Raw genomic sequence first — 10959 nt, forward strand, 5'->3', positions numbered from 1 at the left:
GAAGACTTTTACTACAGCAAACAGTTTAAAACTACACCAGAGAATTCACACTGGAGAAAAACCTTACAAGTGTTCACACTGCGACAAGAGATTCAATCTGTCTGGAAATCTGAAAGCGCATGAGAAGATCCACACCGGAGAGAAGCCGCACACGTGTGATCAGTGTGGAAAGAGTTTCTCTACTAAAAGTCAGCTGAAGAAACACATGAAGATCCATGCGGTGGAGAAACCACTGAGTGGAGAAACAAATTAGTTTCCTAACAGCCATGATGAGTGAAAGGACCGATTGGGTGGGCGTTCTGACGATTTATATTATTATCTTGAAGACAAACTACTTTTCAATTGAATCATCGAGATTGTGATCTTTTATGTTTTTGTAAAATGTTAAAACTACAGTGTAATCACCATGGGAAAATCGTCCCGGGTTGCGTATGTAACCCTAGTTCCCCGAAGGAACGGACGCTGCGTGGAATCGCAGAATCGCCCCAGCGTAGCGCGTCTGAAGCATGAATGAAATCAGTCAATGGAGAGATAGGGCGTCACAGCGAGTGACGTCATCGACCCGGAAGCTATAAATATCCCCTGAATACACAAGCCGCCAGCTTAAAGTCACTGAAGTAAGCGATCCAGGGGATGCAGGAAGTATGGCAGTATCCGTTCCTTCGGGGAACTAGGGTTACATACGTAACCCGGGACGTTCCCCTTCAGGAACTACCTCTGCGTGGAATCGCAGTGGGAACGCAATACCCACGTCCCCATACGACCAAAACCCCGTAGTGTGTGCATTAGGGAGCACAGACTGACGAGAGAACCTGAGCCCCGGGAGTGGAGCCGAAGTCAAGGCTATAAAACCTGACGAAAGTATGCGGTGAGGACCAGCCTGCCGCATCACAAACGTCCTGAAGAGCAACTCCAGAAAGAAGAGCCATAGAGGCAGCCATACTCCTAGTGGAGTGGGCCCGAACAACCAAAGGGAAAGGCTGACCGGCTGACTCGTAAGCAAGTGTGATAGCCTCGACCACCCACTTGCTCATTCTCTGCTTAGAAGCGGGCCCCCTCCTTGTTGGGAGACCCAAAGCAAACGAACAGCTGTTCAGACTTCCTCCACAGGGCAGCTCTGTGGACATAAGCGTCTAGAGCCCTAACTGGGCACAGCAGATTAAGCTTCTCTTGGTCTGACGTAAGAAATGGAGGAGGACAAAAAGCCTGCAGTATGACAGGTCTAACAGTAGTTGTTGGAACCTTGGGAACATAGCCTGGCCTAGGGTAGAGGAACACCTTAGCCATACCAGGCGAGAATTCCAGGCACGAGGGAGCCACTGACAACGCCTGAATATCTCCTATCCCTTTGAGAGATAAGATAGCAAGCAAGAAAATAGTTTTTAAACTAAGGAACTTTTCAGAAACTTCTTCAAGGGGCTCGAAGGCAGCCAGGAAAAGGCCTTGTAGAACAACGGCCAAATCCCAAGGTGGTACCCTCGTGCGTACTGCCGGCCTCAGCCTCAAGGTGCCACGGAGGAAACGAGATACAAGTGGGTGTCTCCCGAGAGAGCCTCCGCTCGAAGGGACGTGGTAAGCAGCTTGGGCCGCCACGTACACCTTCAGTGTGGAGTGGGATAACCCTGTAGAGAGACGTTCCTGCAGGAACTCCAGCACTGTACCGACCGGGCAGTTAACTGGGTCCTGCTGGCGCTCACTACACCAGGAGGTGAAAAGTTTCCACCTCGCGGCATAAAGCCTCCTTGTGGCGGGAGCTCTGGACTGGAGGATGGTCTCAACGACCTCAGTCGAGAGACCAAGATCTACGAGCTGGGCCCCCTCAGAGGCCAAGCCCACAGCCTCCACAGTTCTGGGCGAGGGTGGAAGATGGCACCGTGGAAGAAGTAGGTCCCTCCTGATCGGTATCTCCAGGGGAGTTTTCCATTCTGTTTTTATATATATATATATATATATATATATATATATAAATATAGATATAGTGAAAAACTCCTGTCTAGAACACTAGAAACAGACAAACACAATCGAAAGATTCAGACACACACAGAGCGCTTTGCTGAAGTGACAAAAGCTGGCGGCTTGTGTATTCAGGGGATATTTATAGCTTCCTGGTCGATGACGTCACTCGCTGTGATGCTCTATCTCTCCATTGACTGATTTCATTCATGCTTCAGACGCGCTACGCTGGGGGTGTTCCCACTGCGATTCCACGCAGCGGTAGTTCCTGAAGGGGAACTCAAGAGTAAAACAGTTGTGATACACCGGTGTTTTGCCAGATGGGAAGTTTATCTTTGTATCATCTTTTTACTCTTTTAATTCATTTTATAACTGTATCATATATCTTTTTAAATTCATTTTATAACTTTTTTTCATTTTCCTTGCTTTTATTTTGTGATTATTTTAATTCCTTTCTGTGTAAAGCACTTTGAATTGCTATAGTGTATGAAATGTGCTATATAAATAAACTCGCCTTGCCTACAGCAATGAATGCCTACTAGATGGTTGTGCTGACTGACCAAATTATACCATGTGTCTCTGTCATGTATCTTTCATGCGCAATGATGTATAAAAAAAAAAAAAAAAAAAAAAATCAGAGCGAGCCAGCAATAGGGCTGTGACAGGTATTTAATTTTAGTAATGGGAGAAGTAACTCGATTTTTTGCCCTCACCCTCATGTCGTCATGTGTGTATTACGGTGCTTCCTGATATCATGAGCGCAAACACATTTTAACCTATATTTATAAAAAAGAAACTGTTATATCCGGTCGAGCGATGTATTAATTAACTTCAGATTGGATTATGTTGGTAAAAGACACTTACCTAACGGTAAAATATGTTTTGTGCCTCTACCAATTGCTTTCAATCTTTTTTCTGATTTGAATGGTATTTGGAAAACACTTGAGTTTGTCCCACAGTCTAGAACGCAACTGAATGCTTTTTCAAGCGTCTCCATACTTGAAATACCGCAGAAAACTACTTTTAAACAGTAAATGACGGAATATTTACCTACATTTTTACAGCTGGTCTATTCGCACAGGATTAGTATTACCTGAGGTAATTTTTCCAGACCTTTTTACTGAAGGTAAAAGTCGGCGTAATCTTTACTGACATTGTCCATAATGATTACTCTGGTACTTTACCCCACCTCTCCATGTTAAAGCTACAATGTGTAACCTTTTAAGTTGATTCTTTGCAAAAAACACTTTGTTCTATCCAGTGTTCGAATTGAGTCAAAGCTCTTACGGGGTCCCGGCACCTCTAGGGGGGTCCGTGGGCATGCCCCCCCGGAATAATTTTTTTTACATTTTAAAGATAAATTCATTAATCTGGTGCACTTTGAGTCCCCCGAATCCGCTGTTAAAAATAAATAATCCACCCACCAACCGCCCAAACCTAAAATATTCTCTGATTTAGATATCTCCGTCTGATCATCACATTACAATTATTATTATCATAAATTATCAGCGTTAAGCATGAAAATATCACACTGAAGTAAGCTGATTTAAAAATAACATTTATTTAAAATAAAAGATCTTCTTTTGTCAAAATTACATTTCTTTAATAGCCCAGAGGCTTTACTCCCTTCAAACTTAAATTGTCAATGTTTCATTACATCACTTTTGGAAAACACTCTTATCAGAATCATTTTTTTAGCTTTATTAAAGGGCATAGTTTCCCTAATTTTTACTCTCTATACTCTTTCCCTACTCTCAGGGAACTGAGGTTACGTTAGTAACAGAGTACATTATTTCTTATTAATTTTTTTTGATATTGAACATTTTTTTAATCAGGGCATTTGTACAATTCCCCTTCCCTTGTCCCTTAAAACACACACGCACGTGTCCCAGACAAGCGTTAATGGCGAAATTCTATTCAGATCAGTAAATTACCAAACAGTCATAAAAGAAAGAAATATTATCTTACCGTCATCGTGAGGTGAAAACGAGGATCCACTCTGCCAGACTCTCGTGAAAGTGCTTATCTATAGCACAAAATTAATTTCTCGTACCATTTATTCGCCAAAAATAGTTTTTGCGTGCATAAGATAGGCCTACGCAGTTTCGCGTGCATATGACACGCACTTTATTGAATGTAATACGCACGTACTCCACACCCCTAATCCTACCCAAGGGGTTTGCAGTGCATATAATTTACACGCAAAAATGTATATATATATATTTTTTTTTTTGCCGTATAAATGGCACGATAAATAAAATTTATCTGTTTATAAATTCAACAGTCTGTAAATTCCTTCAAAAAACAGCGTGTGGCGCACTTGAGCTTCTTTTCAGTACTTTCTAATGGGAGCGGCAGCGCAATACTTTTATAAAACAAATATATTATGTTACCTAATAAATTGTTTCTATTATTTTTGTTTTAATGAAAAACCAGGGGACCCCCCAAGGTAATTTTTTTGGGCCTTATGGGGGGTCCCTTGATGCTTATGGGAGGTCCTGGACCCTCCCAGCCCCCCCTCAATTCGAACACTGGTTCTATCAAAAGCACATGTGCTCATTCATGTGTCATTACTTCAATCAACTAATGAAGTATTCTCGTAAGCGTAGAATCTGGCATTTAGAAAACATATGAGTGAGTGGCGGCAGCCATGTTGCTAAAATACATTAGCCAAAGAGGGACATACCTGGATATTCAAGCTTCGCCTTTCGTGTGATGAATGCGAGGGGAGATTACTCGCGAATCGCGACAGCCTGCATATTTTGAAAGCCTGTTGAGGATCACGGCTATTCTCGCAGCTCCGTCACATCAACTATTTCACACACTCTCTCTGTTTGCAGTGCATGTTTGCAGTGTGTAATGTGTATGTGGCGCAGGAGCAGAGCGCGCTTTTGTGCTTTCAAATATGCTGCGTTTGCAGTGCGCAACTCGGCTGTGTAGGCTACCACAAACGGCATTTATTCACAATTGTTTATTTTAGCTAACGATGGCAAGGGAAAACTAACCATTTCGAAAGCATAAATAACTTGTAGCCTACTAGAATTGATGCTGACCGTGCTTATCATAAGTGCAACAACAAGTCATTTGAATGATGAAAGTAGAAACACGTGCAATTCAGACGAAACTTCTGGCTAAAACGTGCACGTTCATTTTCCTTATTAAATTATAAGACTCCTCCTCAATGTCATCGCTCATGGCCAGTGGACAGCTGTATCAGTGTCCTTATTTGCACATGTATTTAATTTGAAGAAGACTTATTAAATATGTGCGCATATAAGGTGATGTTTAGAGCATTAGAGTATATGAAATATATGTCCATAAAAACTTGAAACACGCTCGCTCCGGTGGGTATATGATCTATGATCCACAAGTTGAGTGTTGTTAAACTCATCGCGGCAGAAACCACTCTCATGCGCGCTCTGAACGCTTTAAATGCTTCTCTGTAATGCGATCACATGTGTAATACAGCGCAGCGATTGGTTTAAAAGTAGGGCTGCATGATTTGGAGAAGCAAAAAATCTATCTAAATCTAAATTTTCTGGCTAAAATGTGTGATTTGCTATTTAAAATGTGATTCACAAAAGAAAAAAAAATATATATTCTCATGAATGAAAGAATACATTATCATACCCATGGATAAATGCTCAGAAGCGGATGACGTAGAGTTTTGAGAAGGTGCTTAAAAAGTTGAGCCATGTATTATTACTATGAATTAGACTACTACTACTATTACTATTGTAGCACCCCATACCTGTTTTTCTTGTAATTAAAGCAACACCAAGTAAGATTTTTTTACCTCCAAATAATTCAAAATCGTTTCAGTGGTTCATCAAGTCGTAACAGGGTGAAAGGCTCTTATGCCTCCGCTTTGCGGTCCTTTATCTCCTATAACCACGCTATGTAAGATTGCCAGATCGGGTCGCGTTTCTGTAGTTCTAATGAGACAATTCCGCTTCCAACGAGTAGGGTGACCGCAGATGAAAAAGTTCCATAGTGTTACTTTAAAGGGATAGTTCGGCCAAAAATGATATTAAACCCATGATTTAGTCACCCTCAAGCTGTTCGAGATGCATATTTTTCAGACGAACACAAAGGAACGCGACAGCGCAGCCAGAGAGCAGAGCAAAACAAAACTCCTCTCAGGATAATGTCCTACGTCATACGCCGGCATCCATCTCCCGTGAACGCGCGTCGACCGTTGCCGGAAGCCAGTTATTTTCATTTATAAAGTTTTAAATATGTATATTTTTATGACAAAACCGCACGGATTACCCTCAGAAGGCCTTCGTTTATCCCCCTGGAGCCGGATGGATTACTTTTTTTTTTTTGAAGGATGCATGCACATTTTTGGGACTTGAAGGAGGCGGACCCCATAACTTGACATTATAACCACTGAAACATCTAAGACATTTTCTAACTGAATATGTGTTTGTCTGAAAAATGATTGACATATGCATCTCAAACGGCTTGAGGGTGAGTAAATCATGGGTTTAATATAATTTTTGGCCGAACTATCCCTTTAAGTAGGACAGCGCTTCAGATTCATTAACTAAATGCCTACAGATGTTGAAGTTAGGCCCCCTCGGAAGTCACAATGAATACTTTTCTTTTAGAAAGTTATGCAGAATTAAATCCATATGCACCTTAACTAATCAAGTCAAACATAAACACTTTTGAAAGAATAAAACACTAGTGGTGTGCATATCGAGGCTTCGAAACAATCCAACACCCGTCTCCACGGTGACCCCTAGTGGTCAGAACAGTGTAAATGCAACAAAAACAACTAATAAGATTATCAAGTGTCTATATGTTTTTTTGTTTTTTTATCAACTGTCAGGGTTTGTTTTGTTTGTTCTATGAATGGCTCAGCTAAACAGGCCAATTAACTACTAAACACTAATAAGACTATTAACTACCATTATTCATTTTAATTATACTAATGTCTAATTAAAACGTGTACAAAACTTGGTAATCAGGTAAAACCCACAGACACTTTGGTTCTCAGTGACTCCTCATGATTTATAGGTTGACAGAGATCATCGCCCCCAGCGGTGAACCAGTGAAATTTCAAAGTGTTTTAAAAAATGTAATGAAGCCTAGTTTACTGAAATCCCTTGACTCTGGCAGTTTGTGTGTGTGGTGTCTTGTCTTCTTCCCACCGCAGCACACCACACACTATAAGAGCAAAACTGTTTGTGGTCTCTCACATAAATCTTATAAGATTTTAAACATCTTTCTATTTTAAACATCCTCCCTCTATGTATTTATGCTCATGGGTAGCCTAAATGGGTTCCATTCAGACCTTAACATGAAGTCTTTTACTGCTATATGTCAACAAGACATTTTCACCTGGCTATATACCCAATGTTTAGATCTGTTGTGGTATTTATGCAAATTAGCACATACGTAATTAGATTATGCTCCGTTTGCCCATGTTAATGTGGCAGGTGGAATAGATATAACTGGGCTTAGACCCAGACAACTAGAAGACTACGCCACAATGGGACTTATACCCAAAGACTTAGTGACTTTTCGCTAACAAGGCACTCAGGTTCGTGAATGGATCAGCCAGAGACAGTGGTCGAATACAAAAATATATTTTTATTATTATTAATTTCTCTTTTTACTTTATATAAAAATGTAAAACCAATGGAGCCATGCACACTAGAGTCACTCCAAAGATTCAAGATTTCACAACCAACATATAATACAGATTTCACAGCAAATAGAATGTACTTGACACCAAATCAAATAACAAACACACAATATACTCTAGTCACAATGCACACACACACACAACCAAGAGGTGAAGATAGGGCTGAAACTTACCAGTGGGAGGCTAGTGGCCCGAGCAATGAGCATCCATAACACAACACCCCACTCACACATGCTGAATTTCACACCCACGCACCACAAGGGAAATTATCACACTTGGTGCACACACAACCACTGCACACACCACGGGACCCACCACCGCAAGGGGCACTGCTCCCACTGGCGGTCTTCAGCACCTGGACAAAAGACAAACACGTGAAAATCAACCAGAATTACACACAACAATTGCAATGCACTGGTAAACCCCAGATGGTTCTAGGGTTAAAACTCTCTCCCTCTCTGCCGTGCACGCGCTGCGCGGTTTGGAGCACAGTCTCTGTCTCGCGGGCGCGCTCGCTCTAGATTCCGGAGATTTTAACTAATTCGCGGGCATCAGTGAGCGCTATCAATATATACAGCTCTTCAGTTTTGCTCCAACTCTAATCAAACACCTGATCCAGCTAATCAAGGCTTCAGGATTACTAGAAACTTCCAAGTAGGTGTGCGTTGGAGCTAAACTGTGCAGAGCTGTGGCCCTCCAGAAATTGAGTTTGAGACCACTGTGTTAAAATGTATTCTGTGTTTTACAGCCACATTGGAGGATTGCCGACTGGCATGGAGGTATTCTTCATGAATAAAGGCTCACTGGCAAACCCTTGCTGGTGGTGGGAACTGTTAGGAAATGGGGAGGTTTTAATAGGATATTTCTACCATTGGTTAATGGTTTACCACTATTGTTCTATGGCCTTATTGTATTAAGGCATTCGAGACCTAGCATTGCTTACTGCTTTGGCAGACCTTGTGTCCGGTTTCTTTCTCAGACGTACTGGTAATGCCTCTCCTGATGCTTTGATGCTCGTCTTCACTTGTAGCTGATGGGAATATTCCAGCATTTATTGGGGAATTGCTGAGGGAGGAGCTTCACTGACCATGTGACTGCAGTGGGAGGAGCTATATACAGTGCTTAGCATAAGTGAACACACCCATGCTAAAGTTGACAAAAAAGAGGAATAAAAAATCACCTTTTGGAAATTGATCTTAATGCCTTAATTAACAAAATTAAGAAAACTCCAACCTTTCAGGACACCAATTTTCTTTGTGAATGAATAATGTATCGTAAATAAATAAATGTTCTTCCTTAAAATACAGGGTGCATAAGTCAGGACACCCCAATGTTAAATTCCCATAGAGGCAGGCAGATTTTTATTTTTAAAGGCCAGTTATTTCATGGATCCAGGATACTATGATCCTGATAAAGTTCCCTTGGCCTCTGGAATTAAAATAGCCGCACATCCTCACACACCCTTCACCAAACCTAGAGATTGGCATGTTTTTTTTTCCAATTCACCTAATAGCTGGATTGATTTGCAATGAGAGATGATCTTATTGAGAGTACCCCATGCCGATCTCTAGGGAACTTTATCAGGATGCACAGTATCCTGGATCCATGAAATAACTGGCCTTTAAAAATAAAAATCTGGGTAGCCCCAAATACTCATTCATTTTCATTTTAAGTTTTTCTACTTTGCCACTATCCTTCAAACCACTTTTTTTTGTCAGCAATAAGTTTGTAACCATTAAAAAAAGTGTCCATTGTTTCATTTGTACATGCATATGTTACGCTGAATGATGATCCAGCATTATTTCACCTATATTCTGACATTTTGTTTTCACAAAAGTTTCTATGTATACAAAATCACTTTTGTGAATTGAATATCAATCAGACACGAACATTAAACATCGGGTATTTGACCCTGTTAAAACAAACTCAGTAACTGATTTTTTATTTTATTTTGGCAGATCAGCTCCTCCCAGTGCATTACATCATCAGTGAAGCTCATCAATCACCCCATCAAGAAATATTTGATGACCAGCTGACCTTTGCAGACCAAATTACAAAGATAACATCAGAACATCAGGAAGATCAGGCCTTTCCTAACTGAGCATGCAACACAACTTATCTCTAGGCTTGATTACTGCAATGCTCTTCTGGCTGGTCTTCCATCATGTGCAACTAAACCTCTACAAATGATCCAGAATGCTGCAGCCCGTCTTGTCTTCAATGAGCCCAAAAGGGCCCACGTCACTCCTCTGTTCATCTCTCTGCACTGGCTACCATTCGCTGCTCGCATCAAGTTCAAGGCATTGACGCTTGCTTACAGATCGACCTCAGGCTCAGCTCCCGCCTACTTTCACTCGCTCCTACGAGTCTATATCCCTACCAGAAGCCTGCGATCGGTCAATGAGCGACGGCTCGTGGTACCATCACAGAGAGCCACAAAATCACTCTCCAGAACATTCTCATTCACGGTTCCCTGCTGCTGGAACGATCTCCCCACCCTCATCCGGGATGCAGAATCCCTGACTACATTCAAAAGACAACTGAAAACTCATCTCTTCTGAGAGCACTTAACCTCATAAAAAAAATATTTAAAAAACTTGTCGTTTAATCCTACCTTGTCTGATTTATGCTACTCTGATCTATGCCTGAACTTTGTATTTTGAGCACTTCTTGCATTGTTTTTGCCTCATCACGATGACTCGCTTAATTTAGTCCTCATTTGTAAGTCACTTTGGATAAAGGAGTCTGCTAAATGACAATGTAAATGTATAATCAGTACGGATGGTCTTTAGTTTCAAATCTTTCTGATAATCAGAAGCTTGATTGTGTGTGAAGCTACTGATTGTATTTATTTGTGCTATTGTTTGTAATTTGTTCAGTTGTTCTTTTTACTTGCCTTTATATTTATTAAAATACTACTTATATATATATATATAATTATTATTTTGAATTTTTGTGTGGTGCAAATTGTATGCAGGGAAAGTAAAAACCTGAACCAGAATAAACCCGTAGAAAAGCTCATTTGTGTTGAGCCCTGCGAATATCAAGATCTGCCTCTTTTGTTATAAAATAAAGTTTTTTTGACAGGGGAAAAATAAAATAATATTAAAACTAGGAATTTCACTTGGTCCACACTACATCTCAAAGCTTGAGCCGGGCCTGGTGTTTTTGTTTTTTAAGTTCATAGTAATTGTTGGGACTTCATGAAGCCTCATGGTGTGAATGAAACATCAAACTGACTAGAACAAACTATTTGAAATGTATATATGATGCTGGATATCAAGGGTGAAATCGTTAATAATGTAGACAGACAGCAATCTCATTAAATGTCAGTCATGTGTGGGAGAAAT

General features: G+C 40.8%; 1 protein-coding gene across 1 annotated transcript in view; it reads right to left on the reverse strand.

Moving 5' to 3' along the window:
- The window catches only part of LOC307000642 (uncharacterized protein), a 395066-nt gene that overhangs the window by 46728 nt on the left and 337379 nt on the right, over positions 1 to 10959 (reverse strand). The window lies entirely within an intron of this gene.

This window comes from Phoxinus phoxinus, assembly GCF_949152265.1.
Source record: "Phoxinus phoxinus genome assembly, chromosome: 1".
Lineage (NCBI taxonomy): Eukaryota > Metazoa > Chordata > Actinopteri > Cypriniformes > Leuciscidae > Phoxinus > Phoxinus phoxinus.